This window comes from Zootoca vivipara, chromosome 10, assembly GCF_965207765.1.
Source record: "Zootoca vivipara chromosome 10, rZooViv2.hap1.1, whole genome shotgun sequence".
Taxonomy (NCBI): Eukaryota; Metazoa; Chordata; class Lepidosauria; order Squamata; family Lacertidae; genus Zootoca; species Zootoca vivipara.
The window spans coordinates 47593380-47613372 of record NC_142593.1 but is presented as its reverse complement, the minus strand read 5'-3'; the positions used below and the strand labels follow the sequence as shown (position 1 = coordinate 47613372).

Below are 19993 nucleotides of genomic sequence, written 5' to 3'. Positions count from 1 at the left end.
GTGGCTTGTTTTGGAGGAAACAGTGAGCAATTGTTTTGGGAAGGCCACCAAACCAACGGAGCTCAGTATTCAGGGAATAAAGGGCAGCAGAGAACCTAACTCATAGCCTCACCCACCAGGAATTCCCACAACCCAACTGGCACTAATTAGATCTACGCCTGGCAGACCCAGCTCTGTTTGGGGGGCACAAAAAACAAGAGAATATATTTCACTGAGCCAATGGTTGTGGGCCAGTCTTAATTTTCCCACAGATTTCCGCTTGTACGTGAACCTCTCAGCGTTATCCGCAACAGACAGCTTAATACCTCAGAGTTCTCTTGCCTGGCAATTTCCTAGCTACTGGCTTGCCTCTAAAGAAATCATACATCTGATGAAGTCTATGAAAAACTTTCCCAGAATAAATCTGTTAGTCTTTTAAGTGCCATAAGACTCTTTAGTTGCTTTTGCTGCAACAGACTAACATTCTGCAACAGGCTAACACAGGCATCCCCAAACTGTGGTCCTCCAGGTGTTTTGGCCTACAACTCCCATGATCCTTAGCTAACAGGACCAGGGGTCAGGGATGATGGGAGTTGTAGTCCAAAACATCTGGAGGGACAAAGGTTGGGGGTGCCTGGGCTAACAGATGGGGAGGTGGCAATCATGACAAGCACACCTCCCTCCTGTAAAGACTGCACTGTTCTGAAACACTCTGTAAAGTGGGCAAAGAAGCGTACAGAAATGTGTAAATTATGCAAAATGCACATCAACATTCATGCAATATTTTGTTTTTATGCTTTTTTTAGTAAAAAAAATAATAATAATGAAAAGTAATGTTGAAAATGGGACAGACTGCACTTACGGCTGGAAAAATGAGAACCTGAGAGCAACCGACATTCACAGGTTTGCCCATCCTTAATTTGACAATGTTAAAGGGTAAATTCTGTGGGTATACAGTATAGCTGAAATTTCCACAGCAGGTGAATTATATTCCACAACCGAAATGTGCAACGTTAGGGATCTGGCACTGGTCAGATTCCAGCTTTGCCATCTTCAAGAGAGCGTCTATCTCAAGATGGGTGTCGGGAGAACAAAACGCCACGTACCAATGAATGTTTTTTAAAAAGCTCTCTCATATCTAATGCGAAGTAAAAAAGATTGCAGCAGCATTACACAAGTCCATTATTGCAGCCTCAATATAGCAACATCAATTAGCACAGCCTTTCATCTCAACCAATTAAAAAAAGGAGGGGATTAAAAAAAATATCACAAAAAAATGTTCCCTCCAGCATGCTGGGAAATGATTCAGAACCATTGATTCGCGTATACATTTTCATAAACTGTGACAGAATGTTGATGCTCTCATTACAGATTTCTAGAGCATCACGGGGTACACATTCAACATGGCAAAGCACTTGCTTTGGCCAAATCCCAGACTCTGCCGCGCAGAAAAAGCAGCTGTCACACCTGAGCAGCTGATAGTGAGGTTTAATGCTATTGTGTCATTTGCGGCTGACACCCTGCAGGCAACTCCTGCCACCAGACTGCCAATTTGGAGGACACTCCAATAGAAGAACATTTGGCACTTGATTATGAAAGAAAATATGACGGGCACCGCATTGCTAGGGACACCAATTTCCTTATTCACAGCACCGTAGCAAGAAAGCCCCCACCACAACCATCACATTTCTAATCTCTGCAGTTATGATTGCCATAGCTGTTTATCAAATTTCTATACCGCTTTTCATCCAAAGATCAAAGGGTGGTTTACAATATAATAGCACAAAAATGCGTAACAGAATAACCAATAAAAAAAAACCCTCCCCAGACAGAACCATTGAATTGTAGAGCTGAAGGGATCCCAAGGGTCATCTAGTCCAACCCCCTGCAATGCAGGAATCTCAACACACAGTCCCCCAAACAATCTGAATCCATACCGGGGACCCTGCTTAGCTTTGCAAATGTGCTAGCAGGTTTATTGCTGCACCAGGTTAAGTTGCAGTTTAAAAGGCCAAAGATGGTTTAATTAGCTAAAGGTCTCTTGCATGTGTCTCCTCTGCTTTCCTATGCTTGATTACAGCAGACTGAATGTGTGAACCGCGCATCTGAGGAAACAAAATAATAATACAATAATAATTTATTTCTTGTACCCCACCCTATCTGACTGGGTTGCCCCAGCCACTCCAGGCAGCTTCCAACAAAAATACAGGGAAAACAGTAACAACAAAAACCATTAAAAGCTTCCCAAAACAGGGATGCCTTCAGATGTCTATTATAGATATAATTATATAATGTAGTTGTTTAACTCTTCGACATCCGATGGGATACCCACAACCCAGACCTTGAGGGTCTCCTGACAGCAGGAAAGGTCCCAAGCACAGGACTATGGATGTTTCAGGATTAAAATTGTCCAAGTTCCAATGAAAACAGGGCAAAGGGTTTAAGAGTCCAGGCCCTGCAATGCACTGCATCATAATTGCACTGAAAACTAAAGGAACACAAGCGAACAGCAGAAAACCTACACAAGCGACTCTGACAAAAAAACCACAACCCACATATATTAAGCAAAATAGAAACATCGTCACCCCACCCCACCCACCCTTCCACCATCTACCTCTTTCCCCCCTTTTCTCCCCAATGTCTCAACAAACGAAACTGATTTGCAAAAATGTTACGAGAGACATAGCACATATTTCTGTGAATCAAGAAAATCTTTAATTTTTTAAAAAAACTGTAGAGCGTTTATAATTGCACCGAAAAGTCATCAAGATTTGCCACTGATAGGGGTGACTTTGAATTTGGGCAGGTTATTAAGGAGAAATAAACGTTCACAAGGAAACAGAAGGAGCAGGTTTGCAAGCAAAGTTTAGATGACATCACTGGGGAGGGGGAGAAACTTTGTTCAGTGATCCATTTACCTTACTCGTGCAGACCAGCAATGCATGTGTTAACACAGCAGCAAGCCTTTTAATGAAGCCACTATGTTGCAGGCTCTGCTAAATGAGGAAAAACTGCCTCCCTCCAACTTTCCGCAGGAAAGCATATACTTATGAATATTGCAGTACTATGGTTAATGCATTCAGTTGGGATAAACTAAGCATATTCTGCATGTCAATGGGCTTTAGAAAACAGAACCTGACACCCCAATGTTTCACACATACAGCGATTTTAGAGACTTCAGACATTAACCAATATTCCCTCCCTTACTATCGAAGTTCAGATTGTAAGAAGAAGAAGAGTTTGGGTTTGATATCCTGCTTTATCACTACCCAAAGGAGTCTCAAAGCGGCTAACATTCTCCTTTCCCTTCCTCCTCCACAACAAACACTCTGTGAGGTGAGTGGGGCTGAGAGACTTCAGAGAAGTGTGACTAACCCAAGGTCACCCAAAATAAAAAAATTCCTTCAGTAGCACCTTAAAGACCAACTAAGTTTATATTTTGGTATGAGCTTTCGTGTGCATGCACACTTCTTCAGATACACTAGAAACAGAAGTGTCAGACCCTATATATATACAGAGGGTGGTGGGGGTGGGTGGGAATGGGAGATGGGCTGATGGGAGTGGTAAACCTGTAGATGGGTGTTAATGGCTGCTGATGGCTGCAATTAGTCCTGGGCTGAGGTGCTAAAGAAAGCTTGATCATGCATAATGAGATAAGAATCCGATATCTCTATTCATCCCAGGTGCTTCCATGGTTTTAAGCTTGGTAATGATTTCCAATTCAGCAACTTCCCTTTCCAGTCTGTTCCTGAAATTTCTCTGTAATAAAACAGCTGCTTTGAGATCTTGTATAGAATGTCCTGGGAGATTGAAGTGTTCTCCTACTGGTTTTTCAGTCTTATGGTTCCTGATGTCAGATTTATGTCCATTTATCCTTTGGCGTAGGGTTTGGCCTGTTTGTCCAATATAGAGAGCTGAAGGGCACTGTTGGCATTTGATGGCATACACAATGTTAGAAGATGAGCAATTAAATAGTCCTGAGATGGTATGTTGGATGTTGTTGGGGCCAGTAATGATGTTGTCCGGGTGTATGTGGCAGCAAAGTTGGCATCTGGGTTTATTGCAGGCTCTGGTACCAGTGTCCATGTTAAGTCTGGTGGTTGTATTATTGTGGGTGAGGAGTTGTTTAAGATTGGGTGGCTGTCTGTAGGCAATGAAAGGTCTTCCTCCCAGAGCTTGAGAAAGGGAGCTGTCATTGTCCAGGAGAGGCTGTAGATCTCTGATGATGCGTTGTACTGTTTTAACTTGGGAGCTGTATGTGATGACTAGTGGTGTTCTGTTATTTTCTTTTTTGGGTCTGTCTTGCAGCAGGTTCTCCCTAGGTATCAGTCTGGCTCTGTTGATCTGTTGTTTAACTTCATCAGGTGGATATTTTAGTTCTAAAAAGGTTTGCTGTAGATCTCTTAGGTGAGATTCTCTGTCTGTAGAGTTGGAACAGATACGGTTGTAACGTAGGGCCTGGCTGTATACGATGGATTGTTTGGTATGTTTGGGATGGTAGCTAGAAGCATGTAGATATGTTTGTCGGTCAGTTGGTTTTCTGTATAAGGTGGTGTCTATACGTCCATCCTGTATTTTTATAGTAGTGTCCAAAAAATGTATTTCTTGCATAGATTGGTTCATTGTTAGGTTGATGGTGGGGTGAAAGTCATTGAATGTCTGGTGGAAGGTTTCCAGGGTCTGTTGTCCATGTGTCCAGATAATAAAAATATCGTCAATGTATCGTAGGTACAAGAGAGGTTTGAGTGGGTAGGAGTCTAGGAAACGATGTTCTAAATCTGCCATGAAGATGTTGGCATACTGTGGGGCCATGCGGGTGCCCATGGCTGTGCCGCTGATCTGGAGGAACAGGTCATCACCAAATTTGAAGTGGTTGTGGGTAAGGACAAAGTGGCAGAGTTTGGTAGCAAAGTCCGCTGTGGTCACCAAGGTCACCCAGCAGCTGCATGTGGAGGAGCGGAGGCGTGAACCCGATTCCCCAGATTACGAGTCTACCGCTCTTAACCACTACACCACACTGGCTCTCTGTAAGTCTCCCTGGGGCCGAGACCTCTCTTTTGCTCACGCTACCCTGAAAACCAACCGACTGTGGTTTGATCTACCTGTTTATCTCCCAGTTTTGCACAAAAGTAAATATTAAACTAAACTTCACATTAAGGTGGGGGGGCACATTTGTAAATATACGCCCATTGGATTATTTGGGCTAATTAATCATCATTTGCTTCCAAGACTCAAGTTTCTCAAACATGCATATATATATATATATATATTTAATCGAATAGAAAGACGGAAATGTAGACTGGGAAGAAATGAGAGGCAAGAGAAAGAACCTGTAATAAATATGTAGAGTGGTAAAACTCATTGCCTGGTGACAACACCTTGCCCAGTCCCTCTTGGATCTGAAGTTGCACCTGACATTGCCCACAAGTTTTGTAGCTCCTGTTACAAGTCCAGTTAGAATCGCAGAATTGTAGAATTAGAAGGGACCCAACAGCTCACCTAGTCAAACTCCCTGCAACCAAGTTTTCATACCTCTGTGGCAAACTGACATGGAACACATGCCACTCTGGGTATCCCTATCTCATTTATCTGAGGGCAGGCGGGTGGCGCTGTGGTCTAAACCACTGAGCCTTTTGGGCTTGCCGATCAGAAGGTTGGCAGTTTGAATCCCTGCGATGGGGTGAGCTCCCGTTGCTCAGTCCCAGCTCCTGCCAACCTAGCAGTTCGAAAGCACGCAGTGCAAATAGATAAATAGGTACCGCTGCGGCGGGAAGGTAAACAGCGTTTCCATGCACTCTGGTTTCCGTCACAGTGTCCCGTTGTGCCAGTAGCGGTTTAGTCCTGCTGGCCACATGACCCGGAAAGCTGTCTGTGGACAAATGCCGGCTCCCTCGGTCTGAAAGCGAGATGAGCGCCGCATCCCATAGTCGCCTTTGACTGGATTTAGCCACCCAGGGGTGCTTTACCCACAGCATGTGCAAATGCCTGTGATTATTATCTGCATCGGGGTAGGGAGCCTGATCTCGACAGAGGGTCAGATTCTTATTTCCCTTGCCCCCTGCAGTTCAGGTTTGACAGCTGGGTGGAACTACCCTGCTGCCAATCACCCAACATCACAACAGTGTCAGGTGAAGATCAAGATTTCAAAGCACCTGTGCAGAGCTTGCAAAGACAACCATATCTCTATCTGTCCCTTGCCTGTTGTCACATATGATGTCACACACGGGGCAAGTGGGAGTGGTTTGTGCTGGGTCCAATTTGGCTCACGGGTGAGAGGTTTTGCACCCCTGCCCTGTACAGATCCTGCAATTGCACAGCTGCACAAATCTTTCACTTAGTTAACTCTATACATTGGTACCTTGGTTCTCAAACTTACAGTAATCTGTTCTGGGAGTCCGTTCAACTCCCGAAACAGTTCATAAACCCAAGTGTAGCTTCCAATTGGTTGCAGGAGATTCCTGCACTCAAGCGGAAGCTGCGTCAGACGTTCGCAAACCGGAACACTTGCTTCCAGGTTTGAAGCATTCGGGAGCCTATTTGTTCGACAACTAAAGCATTTGAGAACCAAGGTACCACTGTATTCCTGTATGTGCCCAGTCACTGCTTGGGACTGCTTGCATGGAAGGAAAATAAATTGGTAAAGTGGACCGGGGTATGCTGGCAAATCCCCATGGACCTTTTTGCCTGGAAATCTTGTCATGCGATTGTGTGAGAACATGCACCCACGGACACGCAACAGATCAAAACTATGCACATCCACACTCGAAGCCAAAAGGCCCCATTTCTTCCTCTTGCCTGCTAAATCTTGCCCCTTACTCTCTTGGCTCCTTGAGCTTCTACTTATTCGCTGCACAAAAATCTCCACAGAACATGACTTGGCTGCACACTTCTGCTCTCAGAGATCTGTTACTCTTATATACATCGGTATCTCATTACAGAGCTGTAAAACCTCCTCCAGCCAAACATAATATCGAGTCTCTGCACATCAGATGTCGATCTCTCTGAAAACGAGGAATTTGGCAGACGCTCCCTGTAGCAAAACAAAAAGTCCTCTCTTTGTGCGATTCCTGAATGCAGCCATCACCCATTCACAAATATTGTGACTGTAGCAGCCATTTATCACAGCCACTTAAGCTGGAGACAGATGACAGCTGTTACGGCCTCAGTGGCACAAGAGAAGCGTCCTCATTGCAAACTCAAGACTCTTCCGAAAAAAAGAACAACAACCATTGCCAAACCTCTTTAACAGACAACAAAAATGGGACAAAAGAAAAGAGGGTCTGTATCAGGAGCAACAGCAACTCTCTCATACCTCTTTGGATGCACTTACAAGCTTGGTCTCTCTCAATCACTAACCTAGGGCTCAAGACAGACTATACAGTTTTCTACGGGAGTTGAAGGTAGCATGACGAAACCATCACAACGCACAAATATTCAGCTGGAACCTGGGTAGGAAGATCATCCCACCCAACTCAGTACTTTCCCTAACACGGTGTTCATGAGCACCACAACACCCCCTTTATTTTAGGTATATATTTTCTTGAAGGCATTTATATGCTGCCTAATTACCTGCAGTTCTAAATGAATTACACCCTTTAGGAGCCTGTTGATGCCCCCTGCTGCTCCCAGTTTTTAATTTTCTTTTAAACTGTGATGTGAGGGGTAAACTGCGCTTCCCAGAATTCTTGGGTGGAGGGGCTTTAGATGTATGGTGTCACATAGCCACCACTTCTTGCTGTAAACGTTTATCATTTTTCAACAAGCAAAAAAGCACACCGCACATTGTAAAATTGTTGTAGATTGCCCTGCATTGGGAAAGATAGAACTGCATGCTGGGATGGCCAAAAAAAAGAAAAAAGCTCTGCACAGACAGAAAGCTAGCAGGTGATGCAGAAGCCTGAGCCAGAAGCCAGTTCCTTTGATGTCTACTTTTCCAAGAGCAGAGGCAAGGGGATCATACACCTGGTCACATAATCCTCCACCTTAAGGAGCCAGGGCATACTTAGAAATTAGATTTGTGAAATTAAAGGGGATGAAAGTGCTCTCCTGTTCTATTGCAACAATCCATTAATAAACTGACTTTTTGCAGTTAGGAAAGTGACAGGGAAATGCATTGATAAGTGTGGGGTAAACAGGAAGATGAATAAGCAAGCAAATCAAGACAACTGCTCATTGTTGTATAACCTCCCCACAAACATTTCAGAATAAACACAAAATAAAGACTGGATATAGTCTGGTGTTTGTGCAAATGAATCAGGATAGATGCTCAACAAATGGGTCATCTGCAGAAGTCTTAAGTGCTGGAATCTAGGAATAGCGATCTGCTGTACCTATTCTGGAAGGAGGCAGTGTAAAATGGCCACTGAATTTCTCCTTGCCCAGATCTTACTCAACTGCAGTCCGTAGCTGTCCTTTAAAAGCAGCTGGACTTCTTTAAAGCTTGCATGATCTTACTAGAGAAAATTGAATTTGCAGCTGTGAAGCAACATTTGGAGCATCTAACAGCTGCTTCTGGAAAACAACCGCAACACCCAGTAAGAATGCATATGGGGGCTTCTTTTGAAGTTACCCCACCGAGAATAGCTTCAGATAACACGTTGGCTGCCCCACACTTTTGACTTCAGAGCAGGGTAAAAAGTTTCACAGCTTCCTACCCCAACAGCTTTTTGGAATAACTAACCATTCTGAAGGATTGAATCGGCTGGATTTTAAGGTGCTTTGGGGGGCTTCTCTATCTTATTTGTAGGAAATTGAGTTTAGAAAAAGAAGCAGGGCGGTCTTTTTATTACCTTTAACAAATTCCCCCCACTCCCTTTTCCTTTTACTGATTTTCATAGGACATTTTCCAAGGCACTTTGAAGTTGCTGGCTACAGACCACTGGGAGTTAGCTCAGGAATGTTTCCCAGCCAAAATACATCCAATTGAAAAAGCAGGATCTTTTGTACTTACTACAGACACACACAAACAGGCTTTATTTACTTCCTACAAGTGGCATGTGGCAGAGATTTAAGAAAACTTTTAAACCAGGACGGAAGGGGTGTACAGACATATAAGAAACCATGATGGCGATATTCATTTATCAGCCTGTTGATCAAATTTGCAGCTCACCTTTCTGCAGTGTGCACTCAAGGTAGGACTTGGCACACCTTCAGGCTTCAACTCTGACACCTGCAGGACTGGGAGAAACCAGATTCTACCACATGGAGAAGAGGAGCTGGTCCCTGAAACCCATGAAGAGGAGCTATTTTGGGTTCTGATATTTCCTTATTTGCTACACACAGAGTCCTGATCAAATCATCAAGGGCTTGAAGCGCCTTCCTATGGCGCCATCTGTGGCAAGCCTATTTAGGGAGAAGGTTGAGCAAGTAAGGGGTTAAGTTTTGGAACCTTAGAACCCTCAGGGGCAGGTTATAAAAACCCTCCCTAGTGGCAGTTAGGGCTGTTGGAGTTGGGGAATAGTGGAAGGGAGGTGGAGGTGTCGGTTAGAGAGAGAGCTGTTGAAGATTAGTCAGAGAGCTAGGTGGATTATTGGTGGGAAGGAGCAGACAGGATAGCAGATCAATGTGAAACTTGTTGCGTTGTTTAATTAGAGGTTTTAGCGGTACAGGCCGGTAAATAATTTAGCGGGTATAGGCTAACAGTTATAAGTTTATTTACGATATTATTCATTCAGTACCCACACGCTTCCGTACAAACAAATAAACCAAACTTGTTTCTTAAAGAACACCCTGGTCTGTGTTATCTAAAGATAGTAGCAAGTATCCAGCTGGCAGCCTGAGGGAAACTGCAGCCGCGGATTCAAAGTGTCATTGGTGCATATCAATCGATCGTAAAACATCCAGTGGTGCTGTACAGGTACAGGCAGAACCGTGACACCATCTTTCTATTTGTCTAATTTAAGGAAACACACACACACACATGAGATGTGGTGATCAATTTTCTTTTAAAAGGCCTCTCATCCAGTTGCCATCATAGCTTGTGACAGTGACTTTCATGAGGTTGATTATGCGTAAGGACACAAGAAGAGCCTGCTGGATCAGGCCAATGGCCCATTTAGTCCCATTTAGTCCTGCCTGTGGGAAACCGTCAGTCAGGACCTGAGTACAGGAGAGGCAGACCATAGTCACCATGGCTAGTAGCCACAGGTGGCTACCACCCCTCATCGTTCTGCCTAGACACTGAGGTCCAGTGCTGAGGTCCTTCTGGCGATTCCCTGACTGTGAGAAGCGAAGTTACAGGGAACCAGGCAGAGGGCCTTCTTGGTAGTGGCACCCGCCCTGTGGAACGCCCTCCCATCAGAGTCAAAGAAATAAACAACTATCTGACCTTTAGAAGACATCTGAAGGCAGCCCTGTTTAGGGAAGTTTTTAATGAATGATGTCTTAATGTATTTTTAATCTTTGTTGGAAGCCGTCCAGAGTGGCTGGGGAAACCCAGCCAGATGGGCGTGGTATAAATATATATTATTATTATTATTATTATTATTATTATTATTATTATTACTTTCTTTCAGGCCGAGGACCACACTGACCCTCTTGGGACTATGAACACAGAATCACAGTGATAAACTTTGGGCTTTTTAAAGAAAGAGAATAAGAATAAATAAGCATCATGACATCATAGTGGGGAACCCACAGGGACTGTATTCTTTTATGTATTAAAAAGACAATTTTGGAGCACACAAAATATTTTTGCTGCCCACTGCAAATCTGTTAAAGAAACATCCATGTACCATATTGGCCTGAATATAAGCCTCAGTTTTTTCCCCAAATTCCGACTCTGAAAAGTTAAAGTGCAGCTTATATTTGGAACTAAGCACAGGCACCAGCTTGGGGAGCGGAGCGCCGAGCGCTCCCCATTCAAGTCTGTAGTGCCGGGAGGTGTACCGCACCTGCAATTAAGCCTTGAATTTTAAAGTGCGGCTTATTTGCGGGTGTAGCTTATAGTCGGGCCAGTATGTTAATTTTGTTCTGCCTTCACTATTTTTTCACGTTGATGTTAATCATGTACAGAAGTATATAATAATACTGAATAATATTAGGAACTCCAAACCTCCTTTTGTGTAGCCTTGATATATCAACTTGGCAGTGAATGACTCTTGCTGTCTTATTTACCCAGACATGTTTTGTATAAACTAAAAATCCCTTTCCTGATATGGAAAGGGCTCCGACCCCCCTGCCCTGACAATCAATTTAGAATCAATTTAGAGTTGGAAGAGACCACAAGGGCCATCCAGTCCAACCCCCTGCCAAGCAGGAAACACCACCAAAGCATTCTTGACATTTGGCTGTCAAGCCTCCTCTTAAACACCTCCAAAGAAGGAGACTCCACCACACTTCTTGGCAGCAAATTCCACTGTCGAACAGCTCTTACTGTCAGGAAGTTCTTCCTAATGTTTAGGTGGAAGCTTCTTTCTTGTAGTTTGAATCCATTGCTCCGTGTCCGCTTCTCTGGAGCAGCAGAAAACAACCTTTCTCCCTCCTCTAGATGACATGCTTTTATATATTTGAACATGGCTATCATATCACCCCTTAACCTTCTCTTCTCCAGGCTAAACATACCCAGCTCCCTAAGCCGTTCCTCATAAGGCATCGTTTCCAGGCCTTTGACCATTTTGGTTGCCCTCTTCTGGACACGTTCCAGCTTGTCAGTATCCTTCTTGAACTGTGGTGCCCAGAACTGGACATAGTACTCCAGGTGAGGTCTGTCTTTTATCAATTTGAGTGTCCTTTTCCAGCTCTACGGTATCATTTCTGAGATGCTTGGTTCCTGGTGACCATATCAGGAGGAATTCTGAAGCAGCTCTAATGATGCCCCAGTTTAAAGGGCAAGATTCCAAAGGAGTTTAGCCCACCTCTGAACCAATGGCGAAAACCGTTTCAGGCTCACTTAATCACACTTATCTCAGGGTCACTGGCTGATGGCACTGAAACCAGGAAGTTGTAACTTTCTAAATAAATATTTGTACTAAGAGAGCACATAATAATGTCTAAAAGAGCACAGAAGGATCTTGGGAGAGGCTGCGGCTTTCTCCTGCCGGATACATGGCATGAGTAAGAAAAGCAACTCATTGGGAGTTGGCCGGACAGTAATTTGTGAGGTTCTCTGTTTCATTCATATACTGAGAAGGCAGCACTCCTTCCACATTTCTGCGCAATAACTGTCACCCTGGCACTGGGTGATAGAGGGTCTTCAATTTGTCCCCCTCCAGACAGAGGCCTAAGCAAAGCACAAATTTCATCTAGCACAAATTGCCTATCATTAAAGATGGATGATTAGTGCTTAACTTACACTCCACTTACTGCCAAGCTCAACACAGCTCCAAGGGGGGAAGGAGAGCAACGATGTGCCTGGACCAGCCAATTTAACTCAATTTGCTACCAACAGACGCACAAGGCGGGGTTCACTGCCTGCATTGCCTTCTTCGGTGTGTCACTGCGAGAGGGGAGTTAAAGGCGCAGAAAACCAACAGCTCTTGTCATCGGATCTCTGTTGCATTAATTTGTGCTACTTGGGGGTCCTTTGAGTTGATTTTGGGGCGCATCAATGGTCAGAAGGATAAGAAGCAAAACTTTCAATCTACAAACGATTCTCCTTAAACCATGTCTTTAAAAATCACTACATGCCATAGGCGAGTGGCTATCTGCAAGTCTGAGTCATGGGAACATGGGAAGCGGCCTTAGACCAAGCCAAACTACCCTGTTTCTCATATTTTAAGACATACCCATAAAATAAGCCATAGCAGGATTTTTAAGCATTCAAGGAATATAAGCCATACCCTGAAAATAAGACATAGTGATAGGCGCAGCAGCAATGCCGGCCTTGGCAGGAGGAGGAGGAGGAGGAAAAAAATAAGACATCCCTTGAAAATAAGCCATAGTGTTGTTTTTTTTGAGGAAAAAATAAATATAAGACGTGTCTTATAATATGAGAAACACGGTATTGGTCCATCCAGCTCAGTACTGCCTATTCTGGGGATGGGGGACTTTTTTCTTTTCTTCCCCACCTAATATTTCCAGATATTATTATTATTATTATTATTATTATTATTATTATTATTATTATTATTATTATATCCCGCACCCGCCTATCTGACTGGGTTGCCCCAGCCACTCTGTGCGGCTTTCAGCATATGTATATAAAGACATGATGAAACATTAAACCTTAAAAAGCTTCCCTGTACAGGTCTGTCTTCAAATGTCTTCTCAAGGTTATATAGTTACTCATCTCCTTGACATCTGATGGGAGAGCATTCCACAGGGTGGGCGCCACTACCGAGAAGGCCCTCTGCCTGGTTGTCTTAAGAAGTTGTCTTAAGAAGCAACGGATACTACGACACCCAAGTCCTTTAGGCCAGGAATGGAGAATCTTAAGTGTGCTCAATTATGGTCTTCCGAAGAGGAAAACATCTTTGTGACTGTAGGGGAAAGATCGGGACTATTATAGACTTTGAGTGACGATTTGGACTTTAGAAAAAGACGGCAGTGGGCAGCTGCGAGGAATCCCCAATTTCTCGAAGCATGGGAACCCCGAAAATTTTAGATGATTTGGCATAACATTCGGTCTGATTGATATGTCTTTGTATAATTTGAAATAATGGATGTGATATAATTGTTTTTAATTGGAAAATTAATAAAAATATATTACAATTATGGTCCTCTAGGCCACTCTGTCTGGATTTGAGACTCTCCCCAGGCCACACACCCTCCCAGTCCACACCTGTTACCAACCCTGCTTTGCACCCTCCTTGAGTGCTTCTGCCAGACTGGAATATGACCTGCAACTAGGGCTGGGTGATATCTGGTTTCCAAAACTGCAATATGTCACCAGCTAAAACACTGTGGTATACCAATATATCATGATGTGTAAAATAAGGATGAAACTATGTAGAGGCGAACAGCAGGGATGGGCGATAGCTGGTTTTCAGCTTCATGATATGTCACCAGCTAACCATCGCAATATGGAAGTGAGAGCTGGACCCTAAAGAATTGATGCTTTTGAATTATGGTGCTGGAGGAGACTCCTGAGAGTCCCATGGACTGCAAGAAGATCAAACCTATCCATTCTGAAGGAAATCAGCCCTGAGTGTTCACTGGAAGGACAGATCCTGAAGCTGAGGCTCCAATACTTTGGCCACCTCGTGAGAAGAGAAGGCTCCCTGGAAAAGACCCTGGTGTTGGAAAAGATGGAGGGCACAAGGAGAAGGGGACGACAGAGGATGAGATGGTTGGACAGTGTTCTCGAAGCTACCAACATGAGTCTGACCAAACTGCGGGAGGCAGTTGAAGACAGGAGTGCCTGGCGTGCTCTGGTCCATGGGGTCACGAGGAGTCGGACACAACTAAACGACTAAACAACAACAACCATCGCAATATACTGATCTATCACAATGTCTGCATGTGAGAGTGAGATATCACAGATCAAACACACCATTTGGAGAACTTGTAAAACAACACTTGAAGTCAGCTGCCTGTAATCTAAGTATTGCGTAACCAATGAAATGAACTGGCGTACATTGATGAATGGGTAAGGCTCAGCGGGGAAAGCAGTGTTCAATGCTGGCATAGAAGCATAGGAAGGTGACTTATGCCAAGTCCTTCTAGCACAGAATTGTCTCTACATTGACTGGCAGTAGCTCTTCAGAGAACCAGGCAGGGGCCTCTTCCAGCCCTAAGTAGAAATCCCAGTGACTGAAGCTGCAACCTTCTTCACTCAAAGCAGATTCTCCACCACTGAGACATGGCCCACCCCCAAGAGCAAGAGGCATTCTCTGCTACATGTGAACCAGTCCTGCAAATCAGACCAGACCAAGAAATGTTAAACGTTATCTTGCAGTTTCTGTTCTGCACATTTACAAGGTGCAAAAACTTGGCGAATTTATATTTTGAACCTGCAAAATAAGGTGGCAAGCACACAGCCAAACTGTGGAAAAGCACAGTGGCATTTTAACACCGTTTGTCTTGCTGGGCATAATGGAGCATTTCAAAACTAATTGAAACCACAATTAAAGTCATACAGGGAGCCAATGGCAGAAACAGGATTACTGAAAATTATTTCCTGGCTCACAGCACCTGCTCAATATACCAGACCTCACCACTTTAAGAAAAAACACACACACACACACACAGAGAGAGAGAGACAACTAAGTCTTATTTCAAGCTACGATGTTGAGTTTTATTGCATGTTAACTCCAACTTTGAATGGTGTGATTTACTGCCAACTTGCTCTCTGACAATAGGCTAAGAACACTTCTACAATCCCCTACATTGTGGGTGAGGAATATGTGACTCTCATATGTTGCTGGACTTCAGCTCCCATCATCCCAGGCTTATGGGAGTCACAGCCCTAACAACATCTGGTGGGACATGGGCTCCTCATTCCTGCCCCACATCATGTTCAACCAAGAAGACATGTTACAAATGCAACTGAATGCTGCTGAAAATAGGGTCGGCAACCCCACATGTGGACAGCATTAATTAAGCCCTGAAGAAGGGGCCTAGCTCAGTGGCATAGCACATGTTTCTCATGCACAAGGTCCCAGGCTCAGTCCCTGCCGTCTCAGGTAGCCCTCTGCTGGTCACACCTTGGAGAGCTGCTAAAGCAGGGATCCCCAAACTAAGGCCCGGGGGCCGGATACAGCCCAATCGCCTTCTCAATCCGGCCCGCGGACGGGAATCAGCATGTTTTTACATGAGTAGAATGTGTCCTTTTATTTAAAATGCATCTCTGGGTTATTTGTGGGGCCTGCCTGGTGTTTTGACATGAGTAGAATGTGTCCTTTTATTTAAAATGCATCTCTGGGTTATTTGTGGGGCATAGGAATTCGTTCATATTTTTTTTTCAAAATATAGTCCGGCCCCCCACAAGGTCTGAGGGACGGTGGACCGGCCCCCTGCTGAAAAAGTTTGCTGACCCCTGTGCTAAAGGAATGCAATTCAGCGAATTCAGCTGAAGCCAAGCAGACAATCTGGGCGAAATCACCTGGGGAACCCAATGTTCCGTGGTGGAAGGAAGGAAGGTGGGAAATAAACAAGAAAATATTACTGGGAATAAATGGGAAAGTTATTTTTTAACTCTGCGTAAGGCACTTTATGTATTCATGTGAATTTTGCAAGGAGACCCAAAAGACACAAAAAGACATGCAAACCTGCTCTTTGCTGAGCAGGGAGTCAAAGATGGAGTTCTGCCATGTGCAACAGGGGGGTGCACTTGAGAGATAAAGAGGACTGGGGTAGGGGGTTGGATAGAAAGTGCCAACACAGAGAGAATAGAATGATACCACCGACTAGGTCTAAGGCCATCATTCTCTGTCTTTTAATGTCCTTTCAAAAAGGGAATCCTTATCCTTTATTAATACATATTTGATGAGATACTATTGACCGGTGCACAACAGAGATAGATGCTAATTGGTCTTCTTGCAATGTGTTTACTTATTCATTCATTCACAAGAACGGCACACACACTGATATAATTTGGGCATTTGTCTTTGCCAAGACCATTCCAAAAATAAAGGCTCTGAGTGTGGAAAGTCATTTGCCAAAAGCTGCTGCCATGGGAAAGACGCGGTTGAGCAATCTAATATTTAACAGTCCCAGCTGCCTTTTATTTCAAAGCCATATTTTAGTTATTAGTATCATTTGCAATCTTTCCCGCCCACTCGCCCCCTCTCACAGTCCCAGGACCCTGCCAAAATGCAGTACTAAGCAGATATTTTGCATGTGCATTTTTTTAAAAGTTTATTTTAACCGCACCTATTATCTGTAAATACAAGGCGATCCCTTAAAATGTATAACCTGCAAACTCCACACAGAGTGCAACTTGCAATACACATTTGAATATAGCTATTTGTTTACAATTCTGCACAAAGCATCCTTTTTCTACATTAAAAAAACTTTCCTATTTCTCCTTGCTCTAGAGAATTATTTTGGGACTAGATTTTTTTTATATACAAAAAAACCAACAACTTTTCTTGCTAGCACATAGGATGCCTGAACATTTTGCTGATTTCGATTCTGAAACATTTTCCTCCCGATGAAATGTTTAGTGGTTTTGGACAGAACTCTGTTTCCCTCGGGCCAGAACATAATCTCAGGTGAAATCGTAAACAATGTTTTGCCCAGAACCCCGTCCAGTTTTGCATTGGAGCTGAAAGCTCCAAAAGCAAAACCACACTGGAAATCAAAGCACCGATAAATTGGTGTTAGTCCTAGATTAGCTGGGTTTCCTCCCCACGTTCTCCCCCACCCATACGATGTTAAGCGGCTTGTTGCACTGTGTCTCTGCTGACTTTTCGCCTTAGCGCTGGCTGAATGCAGTCGGAGTTCTAATGTACCTTCCAGATTTAATCAAGACAGATTAATTCTGATTGCAAACAGAAGTCGCAACAGGAGGAAAAACCGCAAAGGATAAGCAGCAGCAGCCGACCGGTAAGTATACCTGCGGCATTATTATGTGGCAAGGAAAGTTAACCTGAGCAACCTTCTGAAGAGCTCGATTTAAAAATAAGCTGCAAATGGAGCTTTCACAAGATATACTTCCAAGCCATAAAGCAAAAAAATTACGTTTCATCAGCACCTTTAAAAAGAAAAGAAAACGGAAGAAAGCACAGCTGGCGTTTGAACTGGCATTTTTGCTACATAACTTTTCAGCGTCTCTGGATACATTCAACCAAGCCCTTTTCTGGAGCGGACCCAAACACACGCCTGTTTATTTGCAATTCATACGGTATGTTACACATACCTCTTTTCCTTCTAAATCCCCTTCATGGGTTTTCCTCCTCCTCCTCCTCCTCTTCCGTGATAGCCTCGTCTTCCCTGGAATTCCTGTAAGGAGCAGCTGGTGTCTCTCTCTCTCTCTGGGTTAATCCACGAGCGGGTGGTTTAGCAATCCCATGAGTCTGTTAATTAGTTTAATCGCTTGCTGGCACCCAAGACGAGAGGCCACTTGAGCACCCGAGGAGGGAGGGCGATCCAGCTGCGGCTGCTACTGCTGTGTCCGCCTCTGCCCAAGAAGCACTCCCCCTCCAAAAAAGAAGAAGACCGGGGCTTGTTTACCCTAAAAAAAACAACAGAAAGCAGCAGCAGCAGCAAACCCTTCTGGAGCAGTTCCGTTACATGAGTTTCCAGAAGGCTGGGAGAGCTTACTGCCCTCCTCTTCGCTGCCTCTGGCTACGGGAGCATGAATAGTCTTCCGTGCATTCCTGATGCTGCTCTGTCAGTTGCAATGTGCTCAGCTGTCAAATCGGACCTCCCCAAAAAAATACGCATGGAAATTGGAAACTCCCACCAAAACTCAAAACCCACAGAAACACAAGGGGCAGCAGCAGCAGCACCTGTGGCCAAATGACGAGACCCTTCAGGTTAGACAGGCAGGTGAATCTAACATTGTTTTCTCAGTTTGCCAGTTGGTGGGACGAACGGGGATGACAGCATTCAAAGCGAAACAGAAAGAGAGGGGGGGTTTCAGCTGCACAGCGAAGCCCAGAGATCTTCTACGCTGGGAAAGTAAAAACAAAACCCAACCTTACTCTGCCACTAACCGGTTATTTCAGGCATGATCAACTCTCTGCTCCCCTCCCTGCCATGGAAGTTCAGTCTTGGAATTAACCTACGGGGCGAGAAGTCAGGAAACGGGTTGAAAGGGACCCTGGAATTCAATTGTAGTAAAATACGTCCCTCCCTCAACCCCGCTGGCTCAGAGAGCCTGCCTGATCTGACTGTGCAGCTCAAGCATTTCCTTTCCACCTTCTTTCGCGCAGGGTTCCTCCCCCTCCGTTCAGGCTAACTTCAATCAGCGAGGTCCTTCCCCGGGGAGAAGCGCAGCCCCCCTTTCCCCACACATTCAAGTGTCCAGCTGCAAAGCGATTAGGAAGCATGACCCAGGCAGCTAAGCTGTTTATATCACTTCTCCGGAGGGCTTCCTGTCTTGAATTCATGGGAACACTAAGTTGGCCAAAACGGGGGGGGGGCAGTTGGTGGTGGTACTATCAAACAGGGAGAGAGAAATTCTCCTACATTTTTTGAGGGACAGCCATCTGGTCTCTGGGAGCAAAACAACCTGAACATCAAAAGGTTGTGATGGATAAACTTGGACAGGGGAAAAAATGTTTCCCCACTCTTGCATGAAGAGCAAGCGAAGGCTGCAAACCATCACACCATTTGCTCAAAAGTAGCCCCACTGACTTTCACAGGAGGATGACCCCAAAGGAAGTGGTTTGAGGAATGCAGCCAAAGAACGCTTGTCTAAAACCACCAGCAACTGTAAAGAATCTCTGCATTAAAGCTCTCACGTTTTCTCTAGGTGAACATGAATTCCGCAGGTTGGATGGCTGTTGAGTACTGAGACACAAAGTCATGTTTCTGACCTCTTGTGGTCATTCAAGACCCCTCCCCAGGCACTTCTTAACACAGGTGTTCCTGGCATGCTGTTTTGTTAGTCAAATTGCCCCAATCTACCAATAATTTTTCTGCGTTTTAAGATTCTTGCCATGGTTTATGTTGTAAAGCATGCGCTGTCCTTTTGGCAAAGGGTGGGATATAAATTTCTTAATACAAACTCCATTATTAAACAAAGAATGCAAGCATTAGCCCTCCCTCCCCACCTCTTGCTATTTGGCAAGCCTCCCTCAAATATCTGGCATGGCTCATTTTTTAAGTCACCTGGAAATTCATGGGAGGGGCTCACAACATCCCTGACAAAGGAAGGGCCCCACTTCCTCCCCCAGCCACATTCCTGTTCAGCCCTGCTTGGCTTGATGCGGTGGTGGCTATTCTACTCCTTTGTTGATGTCCTGCACCCCAGCTGCCACCTTAAGTCTGCCTTAAAATTATGCGCAATAGGATCTAATGATTCTGTCAGTGAACCAATGGTTTTCCCAAGTATACCAGCCTATGTTCCATGCTATTGTACATGAAACTTAAAACCCCTTCATTGAGGGAGGAAGAGTTTTCCCCTTTCTTCTGCCATTATGTCAGGTGCCAGCATCCATCTATCTCACGAGACAATGGAAGAGTG

The 19993-nt window shown here is 44.5% G+C and overlaps 1 protein-coding gene across 7 annotated transcripts in view; it reads right to left on the bottom strand.

Annotated features, from left to right (window-relative positions):
- Nucleotides 1-19993, bottom strand: part of PDZD2 (PDZ domain containing 2) — a 257387-nt gene that overhangs the window by 147233 nt on the left and 90161 nt on the right. Inside the window, exon 1 of one of the 7 annotated variants that reach the window (XM_088652637.1) lies at nt 17720-19533. The exons of the other annotated variants lie outside the window; for them this stretch is intronic. The gene's annotated coding sequence lies outside the window, so the exon portion shown is untranslated. Of the gene's footprint in view, nt 1-17719; nt 19534-19993 lie in introns of those variants that run through there. 7 annotated transcript variants of the gene reach the window in all.